Genomic DNA, 14,600 nt, shown 5'->3' on the forward strand with positions numbered 1-14,600 from the left:
TTGCATCGAAATTAAATACAAAATGCAAAATGCCGACCGAAGTACAAGAAGACTGACTCTTCCTACTGTCTATGTTTGAACCATTCCTGTGGCATTAGTTATACATTCCGATGCTTCACTTCAGGTTTACTGTATCCCTCTGACATTCTTATTGATGAAGAAACACAGAAATTGCATCGGAATTAAATACAAAAGGCACAATGCCGACTTAAGTACAAGAAGACTGACTCTTCCTACTGACTATGTTGTGAACATTTCCTGTGAGACCAGTTTTAGATTCCGATGCTTCACTATATGTTTACTCCATCCCTTGGACCTTCTTAATGACGATGAAACACAGAAATTGCATCGGAATTAAATAGAAAAGGCACAATGCCGACTTAAGTACAAGAAGACTGACTCTTCCTACTGTCTATGTTTTAACCATTCCTGTGACACTAGTTATAGTTTCCGATGCTTCACTTCAGGTTTACTGTATCCCTCTGACATTCTTATTGTCGATGAAACACAGAAATTGCATCGGAATTAAATACAAAAGGCACAATGCCGACTTAAGTACAAGAAGACTGACTCTTCTTACTGGCTATGTTTTGAACCATCCCTGTAATACTAGTTATAGATTCCGATGCTTCACATCAGGTTTACTGTATCCCTCTGACCTTCTTATTGACGATGAAGCCCAGAAATCGCATCGGAATTAAATACAAAAGACACAATGCCGTAATAAGTACAAGAAGACTGACTCTTCTATCAGGCTATGTTTTGTAAAATTGCTGTAACAGTAGTTATAGATTCCGATGCTTCACTTCAAACTTACTGTATCCCTCTGACCTTCTTATTGAGGATGAAACACAGTAATTGCATCGGAATTTAATACAAAAGGCATAATGCCGACTTCAGTACAAGAGGACTGACTCTTCTTACTGTCTATGTTTTGAACCATTCCTGTGGCATTAGTTATACATTCCCATGCTTCACTTCAGGTTTACAGTAACCCTCTGACATTCTTATTGATGATGAAACACAGAAATTGCATCGGAATTAAATACAAAAGGCACAATGCCGACTTAAGTACAAGAAGACTGACTCTTCCTACTGACTATGTTGTGAACATTTCCTGTGAGACCAGTTTTAGATTCCGATGCTTCACTATATGTTTACTCCATCCCTTGGACCTTCTTATTGACGATGAAACACAGAAATTGCATCGGAATTAAATACAAAAGGCACAAAGCCGACTCAAATACTAGATGACTGGCTCTTCTTACTCTCTATGTTTTGAACCTTTCCTGTGCGACCGGTTTTCGATTCCGATGCTTCACTTCAGGTTTAATGTATCCCGTGGACCTTCTTATTGATGACGAAACACAGAAATTGCATCGAAATTAAAGAGAAGAGGCACAATGCCGACTTAAGTACAAGAAGACTGACTCTTCTTACTGTCTTTGCTTTGAACCATTCCTGTGACACTAGTTATACATTCCGATGCTTCACTTTATGTTTACTGTATCCCTTGTACCTTCTTATTGATGACGAAACAGTGAATTTGCATCGGAATTAAATAGAAAAGGCACAATGCCGACTTAAGTACAAGAAGACCGACTCTTCCTACTGTCTCTGTTTTGAACCATTCCGGTGACACTAGTTATAGTTTCCGATGCTTCACTTCAGGTTTACTGTATCAGTTGGACCTTCTTATTGACGATGAAACACAGAAATTGCATCTGAATTTAATACAAAAGGCACAATGCCGACTTAAGTACAAGAAGACTGACTCTTTTTACTGTCGATGTTTTGAACAATTCCTGTGGCACTAGTTACAGTTTCCGATGCTTCACTTCAGGTTTACTGTATCCCTCTGACATTCTTATTGTCGATGAAACACAGAAATTGCGTCGGAATTAAATAGAAAAGGCACAATGCAGACTTAAATGCAAGAAGACTGACTCTTCCCACTGTCTATGTTTTAACCATTCCTGTGACACTAGTTATAGATTCCGATGCTCACTTCAGCTTTGCTGATTCCCTCTGATCTTCTTATTGACGATGAAACACCGAAACTGCATCAGAATTAAACACAAAAGGCACAATGCCGACTTAAGTACATGAAGACTGACTCTTCTTTCTGACTATGTTGTGAACATTTCCTGTGAGACCAGTTTTAGATTCCGACGCATCACTATATGTTTATTGTATCCCTTGGACCTTCTTATTGACGATGAAACACAGAAATAGCAGCGGAATTAATTAGAAAAGGAACAATGCCGACTTAAGTACAAGAAGACTGACTCTTCTTACACTCTATGTTTTGAACCATCCCTGTAATACTAGTTATAGATTCCGATGCTTCACTTCATGTTTACTGTATCCCTCTGACCTTATCATTGACGATGAAGACCAGAAATCGCATCGGAATTAAATACAAAAGGCACAATGCCGTAATGAGTAAGAGAAGACTGACTCTTCTTTCAGTCTCGGTTTTTTAAATTTCTGTAACAATAGTTATAGATTCCGATGCTTCACTTCAAATTTACTGTATCCCTCTGACCTTCTTTTTGACGATGAAACACAGGAATTGTATCGGAATTAAATACAAAAGGGACAATGCCGACTTAAGTGCAAGAGGACTGACTCTTCTTACTGTCTATGTTTTGAACCATTCCTGTGACAGTAGTTATAGATTCCGATACTTCACTTCCGGTTTCCTGTATCCCTTGGACCTTTTTATCGACGATGAAACACAGAAATTGCATCGGAATTAACTACAAAAGGCACAATGCCGACTTAAGTACAAGAAGACTGATTCTTCTTTCTGACTATGCTGTGAACATTTCCTGTGAGACCAGTTTTAGATTCCGATGCATCACTATATGTTTATTGTATCCCTTGGACCTTCTTATTGACGATGAAACACAGAAATTGCATCGGAATTAATTAGAAAAGGAACAATGCCGACTTAAGTACAAGAAGACTGACTCTTCTTACTCTCTATGTTTTGAACCATCCCTGTAATACTAGTTATAGATTCCGATGCTTCACTTCATGTTTACTGTATTCCTCTGACCTTATTATTGACGATGAAACACAGAATTTGCATCGGAATTAAGTACAAAAGGCACAATGCCGACTCAAATACAAGATGACTGGCTCTTCTTACTGACTATATCTTGATCCATTCCTGTGACACTAGTTATAGATTCCGAAGCTTCACATCAGGTTTACTGTATCCCTTGGACCTTCTTACTGTCGATGAAACACAGAAATTGCATCGGATTTAAATACAAAAGGCACAATGCCGACTTAAGTACAAGAAAACTGACTCTTCCGACTGTCTATGTTTTGAACCATTCCTGTGACACTAGTTGTAGATTCCGATGCATCACTTCAGGTTTACCGTATTCCTTGGACCTTCTTATTGACGATGAAACACATAAATTGCAGCGGAATTAAATAGAAAAGGCACAATTCCGACTTAAGTACAAGAAGACTGACTCTCCTTGCTTTGTATGTTTTGAACCATTCCTGTCACACTAGTTATATATTCCAATGCTTCACTTCAGGTTTATTACATCCCTCTGACCTTCTTATTGACGAAGAAACACAGAAATTGCATCGGAATTAAATTGAAAAGGCACAATGCCGACTTAAGTACAAGAAGACTGACTCTCCATGCTTTGTATGTTTTGAACCATTCCTGTCACACTAGTTATAGATTCCGATGCTTCACTTCAGGTTTACAGTATCCCTCTGACCTTCTTATTGACGATGAAACACAGGAATTGCATCGGAATTAAATACAAAAGGCACAATGCCGACTTAAGTACAAGAAGACTGACTCTTCTTGCTTTGTATGCTTTGAACCATTCCTGTGACACTAGTTATTGATTCCGATGCTTCACTTCAGGTTTACTGTATCCCTCTGACCTTCTTATTGACGACGAAACACAGAAATTGCATCGGAATGAAATTGAAAAGGCACAATGCCGACTTAAGTACAAGAAGACTGACTCTTCTTACTGTCTATGCTTTGAACCATTCCTGTGACACTAGTTATACATTCCCATGCTTCACTTCATGTTTACTGTATCCCTTGTACCTTCTTATTGATGACGAAAAAGTGAATTTGCATCGGAATTAAATAGAAAAGGCACAATGCCGACTTAAGTACAAGAAGACTGACTCTTCCTACTGTCTCTGTTTTGAACCATTCCGGTGACACTAGTTATAGTTTCCGATGCTTCACTTCAGATTTACTGTATCAGTTGGACCTTCTTATTGACGATGAAACACAGAAATTGCATCTGAATTTAATACAAAAGGCACAATGCCGACTTAAGTACAAGAAGACAGACTCTTTTTACTGTCTATGTTTTGAACAAGTCCTGTGGCACTAGTTACAGTTTCCAATGCTTCACTTCAGGTTTACTGTATCCCTCTGACATTCTTATTGTCGATGAAACACAGAAATTGCATCGGAATTAAATAGAAAAGGCACAATGCAGACTTCAATGCAAGAAGACTGACTCTTCCTACTGTCTATGTTTTAACCATTCCTGTGACACTAGTTATAGATTCCGATGCTCACTTCAGCTCTACTGATTCCCTCTGATCTTCTTATTGACGATGAAACACCGAAACTGCATCAGAATTAAATACAAAAGGCACAATGCCGACTTAAGTACAAGAAGACTGACTCTTCTTTCTGACTATGTTGTGAACATTTCCTGTGAGACCAGTTTTAGATTCCGATGCATCACTATATGTTTATTGTATCCCTTGGACCTTCTTATTGACGATGAAACACAGAAATAGCATCGGAATTAATTAGAAAAGGAACAATGCCGACTTAAGTACAAGAAGACTGACTCTTCTTACACTCTATGTTATAAACCATTCCTGTAATACTAGTTATAGATTCCGATGCTTCACTTCATGTTTACTGTATCCCTCTGACCTTATTATTGACGATGAAGAAAAGAAATCGCATCGGAATTAAATACAAAAGGCACAATGCCGTAATAAGTAAGAGAAGACTGACTCTTCTTTCAGTCTCGGTTTTGTAAAATTTCTGTAACAATAGTCATAGATTCCGATGCTTCACTTCAAATTTACTGTATCCCTCTGACCTTCTTTTTGACGATGAAACACAGTAATTGTATCGGAAGTAAATACAACAGGCACAATGCCGACTTAAGTACAAGAGGACTGACTCTTCATACTGTCTATGTTTTGAACCATTCCTGTGACAGTAGTTATAGATTCTGATACTTCACTTCCGGTTTCCTGTATCCCTTGGACCTTTTTATCGACGATGAAACACAGAAACTGCATCGGAATTAACTACAAAAGGCACAATGCCGACTTAAGTACAAGAAGACTGATTCTTCTTTCTGACTATGTTGTGAACATTTCCTGTGAGACCAGTTTTAGATTCCGATGCATCACTATATGTTTATTGTATCCCTTGGACCTTCTTATTGACGATGAAACACAGAAATTGCATCGGAATTAATTAGAAAAGGATAAATGCCGACTTAAGTACAAGAAGACTGACTCTTCTTACTCTCTATGTTTTGAACCATCCCTGTAATACTAGTTATAGATTCCGATGCTTCACTTCATGTTTACTGTATCCCTCTGACCTTATTATTGACGATGAAGCCCAGAAATTGCATCGGAATTAAATACAAAAGGCACAATGCCGTAATAAGTAAGAGAAGACTGACTCTTCTTTAAGTCTCGGTTTTGTAAAGTTTCTGTAACAATAGTTACAGATTCCGATGCTTCACTTCAAATTTACTGTATCCCTCTGACCTTCTTTTTGACGATGAAACACAGTAATTGTATCGGAATTAAATACAAAAGGCACAATGCCGACTTAAGTACAAGAGGACTGACTCTTCTTACTGTCTATGTTTTGAACCATTCCTGTGACAGTAGTTATAGATTCCGATACTTCACTTCCGGTTTCCTGTATCCCTTGGACCTTTTTATCGACGATGAAACACAGAAATTGCATCGGAATTAACAACAAAAGGCACAATGCCGACTTAAGTACAAGAAGACTGACTCTACTTACTGTCTATGTTTTGAACATTTCCTGTGAGACCAGATATAGATTCCGATGCTTCACTATATGTTTACTGTATCCCTTGGACCTACTTATTAACGATGAAGCACAGAAATTGCATCGGAATTAAATACAAAAGGCACAATGCCGAGTTAAGTACAAGTAGACTGACTCTTCCTACTGTCTATGTCTTAACCATTCCTGTGACACTAGTTATAGATTCCGATGCTTGACTTCAGGTTAACTGTATCCCTCTGACTTTGTTATTGACGATGAAACACAGAATTTGCATCGGAATTAAGTGCAAAAGGCACAATGCCGACTCAAATACTAGATGACTGGCTCTTCTTACTGACTATATCTTGATCCATATCTGTGACACTAGTTATAGATTCCGAAGCTTCACATCAGGTTTACTGTATCCCTTGGACCTTCTTACTGTCCATGAAACACAGAAATTGCATCGGATTTAAATACAAAAGGCACAATGCCGACTTAAGTACAAGAAAACTGACTCTTCCGACTGTCTATGTTTTGAACCATTCCTGTGACACTAGTTGTAGATTCCGATGCATCACTTCAGGTTTACCGTATTCCTTGGACCTTCTTATTGACGATGAAACACAGAAATTGCATCGGAATTAAATAGAAAAGGCACAATGCCGACTTATGTACAAGAAGACTGACTCTCCTTGCTTTGTATGTTTTGAACCATTCCTGTCACACTAGTTATATATTCCAATGCTTCACTTCAGGTTTACTACATCCCTCTGACCTTCTTATTGACGAAGAAACACAGAAATTGCATCGGAATTAAATTGAAAAGGCACAATGCCGACTTAAGTACAAGAGGACTGACGCTTCCTACTGTCTATGTTTAGAACCATTCCTGTGACTCTAGTTATAGATTCCGATGCTTCACTTCAGGTTTACAGTATCCCTCTGACCTTCTTATTGACGATGAAACACAGGAATTGCATCGGAATTAAATACAAAAGGCACAATGCCGACTTAAGTACAAGAAGACTGACTCTTCTTGCTTTGTATGTTTTGAACCATTCCTGTGACACTAGTTATAGATTCCGATGCTTCACTTCAGGTTTACTGTATCCCTCTGACCTTCTTATTGACGACGAAACACAGAAATTGCATCGGAATGAAATTGAAAAGGCACAATGCCGACTTAACTACAAGAAGACTGACGCTTCCTACTGTCTATGTTTAGAACAATTCCTGTGGATCTAGTTATAGATTCCGATGCTTCACTTCACGTTTACTGTATCCCTCGGACCTTCTTATTGACGATGAAAAACAGAAATTACATCGGATTTAAATACAAAAGGCACAATGCCGACTTAAGTACAAGAAGACTGACTCTTCTTACTGTCTGTGTTTTGAACCTCTTCTGTGACACTAGTTATAGATTCCGATGCTTCACTTCAGGTTTACTGTATCCCTTGGACCTTCTTATTGACGACGAAACACAGAAATTGCATCGGAATTAAATACAAAAGGCACAATGCCGACTTAAGTACAAGAAGACTGACACTTCCGTGTCTATGTTTTGAACCATTCCTGTGACACTAATTATAGATTCCGATGCTTCACTTCAGGTTTGCTGTATCCCTCTGACACTCTTATTGACGATGCACCACAGAAATTGCATCGGAATTAAATACAAAAGGCACAATGCCGACTCAAGTACAAGAAGACTGACTCTTCTTACTGCCTACGTTTTGAACTATTCCTGTGACACTAGTTATAGATTCCGAAGCTTCACTTCAGGTTTATCTGTATCCTTTGGACCTTCTTATTGACGATGAAACACAGGATTTGCATCGGAATTAAATACAAAATGCACAATGCCGACTTAAGTACAGGAAGACTGACTCTTCTTACTGTCTATGTTTTGAGCAATTCCTGTGACTCTAGTTATAGATTCCGATGCATCACTTGAGGTTTACTGTATCCCTTGGACCTTCTTATTGACGATGAAACACAGAAATTGCATCGGAATTAAATACAAAGGGCACAATGCCGACTTAAGTACAAGAAGACCGACTCTTCTTGCTGTGTATGTTTTGAGGCATTCCTGTGACACTAGTTATAGATTCCGATGCTTCACTTCAGGTTTACTGTATCCCTCTGACCTTCTTATTGACGACGAAACACAAAAATTGCATCGGAATTAAATAGGAAAGGCACAATGCCCACTTAAGTACTAGAAGACTGACTCTTCCTACTGTCTATGTTGTGAACCATTCCTGTGACACTAGTTATAGAATCCGATGCTTCACTTCAGGTTTACTGTATCCCTCTGACCTTCTTATTGACGATGAAACACAGGAATTGCATCGAGATTAAATACAAAAGGCACAATGTCGACTCAAGTACAAGAAGACTGACACTTCTTACTGCCTACGTTTTAAACTATTCCTGTGACACTAGTTATAGATTCCTATTCTTCACTTCAGGTTTACTGCATCCCTCTAACCTTCTTCTTGATGATGAAACACAGAAATTGCATCGGAATTAAATAGAAAAGGCACAAAACCGACTTAAGTACAAGAAGACTGACTCTTCTTACTGTCTATGGGTTGAACAATTATTGTGACACTAGTTATAGATTTTGATGCTTCACTTCAGGTGTACTGTATCCCTTGGACCTTATTATTGACGATGAATCACAGGAATTGCATCGGGATTAAATACAAAAAGCACAATGCCGACTTAAGTACAAGAAGACTGACTCTTCTTTCTGACTATTGTGTGGACATTTCCTGTGAGACCAGCTTTAGACTCCGATGCTTCACTTCAGGTTTACTGCATCCCTTGGACCTTCTTATTGACGACGAAACACAGAAATTGCATCTGCATTGAATCGGAAAGGCACAATGCCGACTTCAGTACAAAAAGACTGACTGTTCCTATTGTCTACAATTTGAACCATTCCTGTGACACTAGTTATAGATTCCGATGCTTCACTTCAGGTTTACTGTATCCCTCTGCCCTTCTTAGTGACGATGAAACACAGAAATTGCATCGAAATTAAATAGAAAATGCACAATGCCGACTTAAGTACAAGAAGACTGACTCTTCTTACTGTCTATGTTTTAAACCATTCCTGTGACACTAGTTATAGATTGCGATGCTTCACTTCAGGTTTACTGTATCCCTTGTACCTTAATATTGACGACGAAACACTGAATCTGCATCGTGATTAAGTAGAAAAGGCACAATGGCGACTTAAGTACAAGAAGACTGACTCGTCTTAATGTCTCTGTTTTGAACCATTCCTGTGACACTAGTTATAGATTCCGATGCTTCACTTCAGGTTTACTGAATCCCTGTGACCTTCTTATTGACGCTGAAACACAGAAATTGCATCGGAATTCAATACAAAAGGTACAATGCCGACTTAAGTACAAGAAGACTGACTCTTCTTACTGTCTATGTTTAGAACCATTCCTGTGACACTAGTTATAGATTCCGATGCTTCACTTCAGGTTAGCTGTATCCCTCTGACCTTCTTATTTACGATGTAACACAGAAATTGCATCGGAATTAAATACAAAAGGCAAAATGCCGACTTCAGTACAAGAAGACTGACTCTTCTTACTGTCTATGATTTGAACCATTTCGGTGACACTAGTTATAGTTTCCGACGCTTCACTGCAGGTTTACTGTATCAGTTGGACCTTCTTATTGACGATGAATCGCAGAAATTGCCTCTGAATTAAATACAAAAGGCACAATGCCGACTTAAGTACAAGAAGACTTACTCTTCTTACTGTCTATGATTTGAACAATTCTTCTGACACTAGTTATAGATTCCGATGCTTCACTTCAGGTTTACTGTATCACTTGGACCTTCTTATCGACGATGAAACACAGAAATTGCAACGGATTTAAATACAAGAGACACAATGCCGAATTAAGTACAAGAAGACTGTCTCTTCTTACTGTCTATGTTTTGAACCATTCCTGTGACACTAGTTATAGATTCCGATACTTCATTTTAGGTTTACTGTATGCCTTGGACCTTCTTATTGACGACGAATCACAGAAATTGCATCGGAATTAAATAGAAAAGGCACAATGCCGACTTAAGTACAAGAAGACTGACTCTTCCTACTGTCTATGTTTTAACCATTCCTGTGACACTAGTTATAGATTCCGATGCTTCACTTCAGGTTTACTGATTCCCTTTGATCTTCTGATTGACGATGAAACACAGAAACAGCATCGGATTTAAATACAAAAGGCACAATTCTGACTTAAGTACAAGAAGACTGACTCTTCTGTCTGACTATTGTGTGAACATTTCCTTTGAGACCAGCTTTAGACTCCGATGCTTCACTTGAGGTTTACTGCATCCCTTGGACCTTCTTATTGACGACGAAACACAGAAATTGCATCTGAATTCAATCGGAAAGGCACAGTGCCGACTTCAGTACAAGAAGACTGACTGATCCTATTGTCTACATTTTGAACCATTCCTGTGACACTAGTCATAGATTCCGATGCTTCACTTCAGGTTTACTGTATCCCTCTGCCCTTCTTAGAGACGATGAAACACAGAAATCGCATCGAAATTAAATAGAAAAGGCACAATGCCGACGTAAGTACAAGAAGACTGACTCTTCTTACTGTCTATGTTTTGAACCATTCCTGTGACACTAGTTATAGATTCCGATGCTTCATTTTAGGTTTACTGTATCCCTTGGACCTTCTTATTGACGACGAAACACTGAATTTGCATCGGAATTAAGTAGAAAAGGCACAATGGCGACTTAAGTACAAGAAGACTGACTCTTACTAATGTCTCTGTTTTTAACCATTCCTTTGACACTAGTTATAGATTCCGATGCTTCACTTCAGGTTTACTGAATCCCTGTGACCTTTTTATTGACGCTGAAACACAGAAATTGCATCGGAATTAAATACAAAAGGTACAATGCCGACTTAAGTACAAGAAGACTGACTCATCTTACTGTCTATGCTTAGAACCATTCCTGTGACACTAGTTATAGATTCCGATGCTTCACTTCAGGTTTGCTGTATCCCTCTGACCTTCTGATTTACGATGTAACACAGAAATTGCATCGGAATTAAATACAAAAGGCAAAATGCCGACTTCAGTACAAGAAGACTGACTCTTCTTACTGTCGATGATTTGAACCATTTCGGTGACACTAGTTATAGTTTCCGACGCTTCACTTCAGGTTTACTGTATCAGTTGGACCTTCTTATTGACGATGAATCACAGAAATTGCCTCTGAAGTAAATACAAAAGGCACAATGCCGACTTAAGTACAAGAAGACTTACTCTTCTTACTGTCTATGTTTTGAACAATTCTTGTGACACTAGTTATAGATTCCGATGCTTCACTTCAGGTTTACTGTATCCCTTGGACCATCTTATCGACGATGAAACACAGAAATTGCAACGGACTTTAATACAAGAGGCACAATGCCGACTTAAGTACAAGAAGACTGTCTCTTCTTACTGTCTATGTTTTGAACCATTCCTGTGACACTAGTTATAGATTCCGATACTTCATTTTAGGTTTACTGTATCCCTTGGACCTTCTTATTGACGACGAATCACAGAAATGGCACCGGAATTAAATAGAAAAGGCACAATGTCGACTTAAGTACAAGAAGACTGACTCTTCCTACTGTCTATGTTTTAACCATTCCTGTGACACTAGTTATAGATTCCGAAGCTTCACTTCAGGTTTATCTGTATCCTTTGGACCTTCTTATTGACGATGAAACACAGGATTTGCATCGGAATTAAATACAAAATGCACAATGCCGACTTAAGTACAGGAAGACTGACTCTTCTTACTGTCTATGTTTTGAGCAATTCCTGTGACTCTAGTTATAGATTCCGATGCATCACTTGAGGTTTACTGTATCCCTTGGACCTTCTTATTGACGATGAAACACAGAAATTGCATCGGAATTAAATACAAAGGGCACAATGCCGACTTAAGTACAAGAAGACCGACTCTTCTTGCTGTGTATGTTTTGAGGCATTCCTGTGACACTAGTTATAGATTCCGATGCTTCACTTCAGGTTTACTGTATCCCTCTGCTCTTCTTATTGACGACGAAACACAAAAATTGCATCGGAATTAAATAGGAAAGGCACAATGCCCACTTAAGTACTAGAAGACTGACTCTTCCTACTGTCTATGTTGTGAACCATTCCTGTGACACTAGTTATAGAATCCGATGCTTCACTTCAGGTTTACTGTATCCCTCTGACCTTCTTATTGACGATGAAACACAGGAATTGCATCGAGATTAAATACAAAAGGCACAATGTCGACTCAAGTACAAGAAGACTGACACTTCTTACTGCCTACGTTTTAAACTATTCCTGTGACACTAGTTATAGATTCCTATTCTTCACTTCAGGTTTACTGCATCCCTCTAACCTTCTTCTTGATGATGAAACACAGAAATTGCATCGGAATTAAATAGAAAAGGCACAAAACCGACTTAAGTACAAGAAGACTGACTCTTCTTACTGTCTATGATTTGAACCATTCCTGTGACACTAGTTATAGATTTTGATGCTTCACTTCAGGTGTACTGTATCCCTTGGACCTTATTATTGACGATGAATCACAGGAATTGCATCGAGATTAAATACAAAAAGCACAATGCCGACTTAAGTACAAGAAGACTTACTCTTCTTTCTGACTATTGTGTGGACATTTCCTGTGAGACCAGCTTTAGACTCCGATGCTTCACTTCAGGTTTACTGCATCCCTTGGACCTTCTTATTGACGACGAAACACAGAAATTGCATCTGCATTGAATCGGAAAGGCACAATGCCGACTTCAGTACAAAAAGACTGACTGTTCCTATTGTCTACAATTTGAACCATTCCTGTGACACTAGTTATAGATTCCGATGCTTCACTTCAGGTTTACTGTATCCCTCTGCCCTTCTTAGTGACGATGAAACACAGAAATTGCATCGAAATTAAATAGAAAATGCACAATGCCGACTTAAGTACAAGAAGACTGACTCTTCTTACTGTCTATGTTTTGAACCATTCCTGTGACACTAGTTATAGATTCCGATGCTTCACTTCAGGTTAGCTGTATCCCTCTGACCTTCTTATTTACGATGTAACACAGAAATTGCATCGGAATTAAATACAAAAGGCAAAATGCCGACTTCAGTACAAGAAGACTTACTCTTCTTACTGTCTATGATTTGAACAATTCTTCTGACACTAGTTATAGATTCCGATGCTTCACTTCAGGTTTACTGTATCACTTGGACCTTCTTATCGACGATGAAACACAGAAATTGCAACGGAATTAAATACAAGAGACACAATGCCGACTTAAGTACAAGAAGACTGTCTCTTCTTACTGTCTATGTTTTGAACCATTCCTGTGACACTAGTTATAGATTCCGATACTTCATTTTAGGTTTACTGTATGCCTTGGACCTTCTTATTGACGACGAATCACAGAAATTGCATCGGAATTAAATAGAAAAGGCACAATGCCGACTTAAGAACAAGAAGACTGACTCTTCCTACTGTCTATGTTTTAACCATTCCTGTGACACTAGTTATAGATTCCGATGCTTCACTTCAGGTTTACTGATTCCCTTTGATCTTCTTATTGACGATGAAACACAGAAACAGCATCGGATTTAAATACAAAAGGCACAATTCTGACTTAAGTACAAGAAGACTGACTCTTCTGTCTGACTATTGTGTGAACATTTCCTTTGAGACCAGCTTTAGACTCCGATGCTTCACTTGAGGTTTACTGCATCCCTTGGACCTTCTTATTGACGACGAAACACAGAAATTGCATCTGAATTCAATCGGAAAGGCACAGTGCCGACTTCAGTACAAGAAGACTGACTGATCCTATTCTCTACATTTTGAACCATTCCTGTGACACTAGTCATAGATTCCGATGCTTCACTTCAGGTTTACTGTATCCCTCTGCCCTTCTTAGAGACGATGAAACACAGAAATCGCATCGAAATTAAATAGAAAAGGCACAATGCCGACGTAAGTACAAGAAGACTGACTCTTCTTACTGTCTATGCTTAGAACCATTCCTGTGACACTAGTTATAGATTCCGATGCTTCACTTCAGGTTTGCTGTATCCCTATGACCTTCTGATTTACGATGTAACACAGAAATTGCATCGGAATTAAATACAAAAGGCAAAATACCGACTTCAGTACAAGAAGACTGACTCTTCTTACTGTCTATGATTTGAACCATTTCGGTGACACTAGTTATAGTTTCCGACGCTTCCTTCAGGTTTACTGTATCAGTTGGACCTTCTTATTGACGATGAATCACAGAAATTGCCTCTGAAGTAAATACAAAAGGCACAATGCCGACTTAAGTACAAGAAGACTTACTCTTCTTACTGTCTATGTTTTGAACAATTCTTGTGACGCTAGTTATAGATTCCGATGCTTCACTTCAGGTTTACTGTATCCCTTGGACCTTTTTATCGACGATGAAA

The sequence above is a fragment of the Schistocerca americana genome, chromosome 3 (assembly GCF_021461395.2).
Source record: "Schistocerca americana isolate TAMUIC-IGC-003095 chromosome 3, iqSchAmer2.1, whole genome shotgun sequence".
NCBI classification, from domain to species: domain Eukaryota; kingdom Metazoa; phylum Arthropoda; class Insecta; order Orthoptera; family Acrididae; genus Schistocerca; species Schistocerca americana.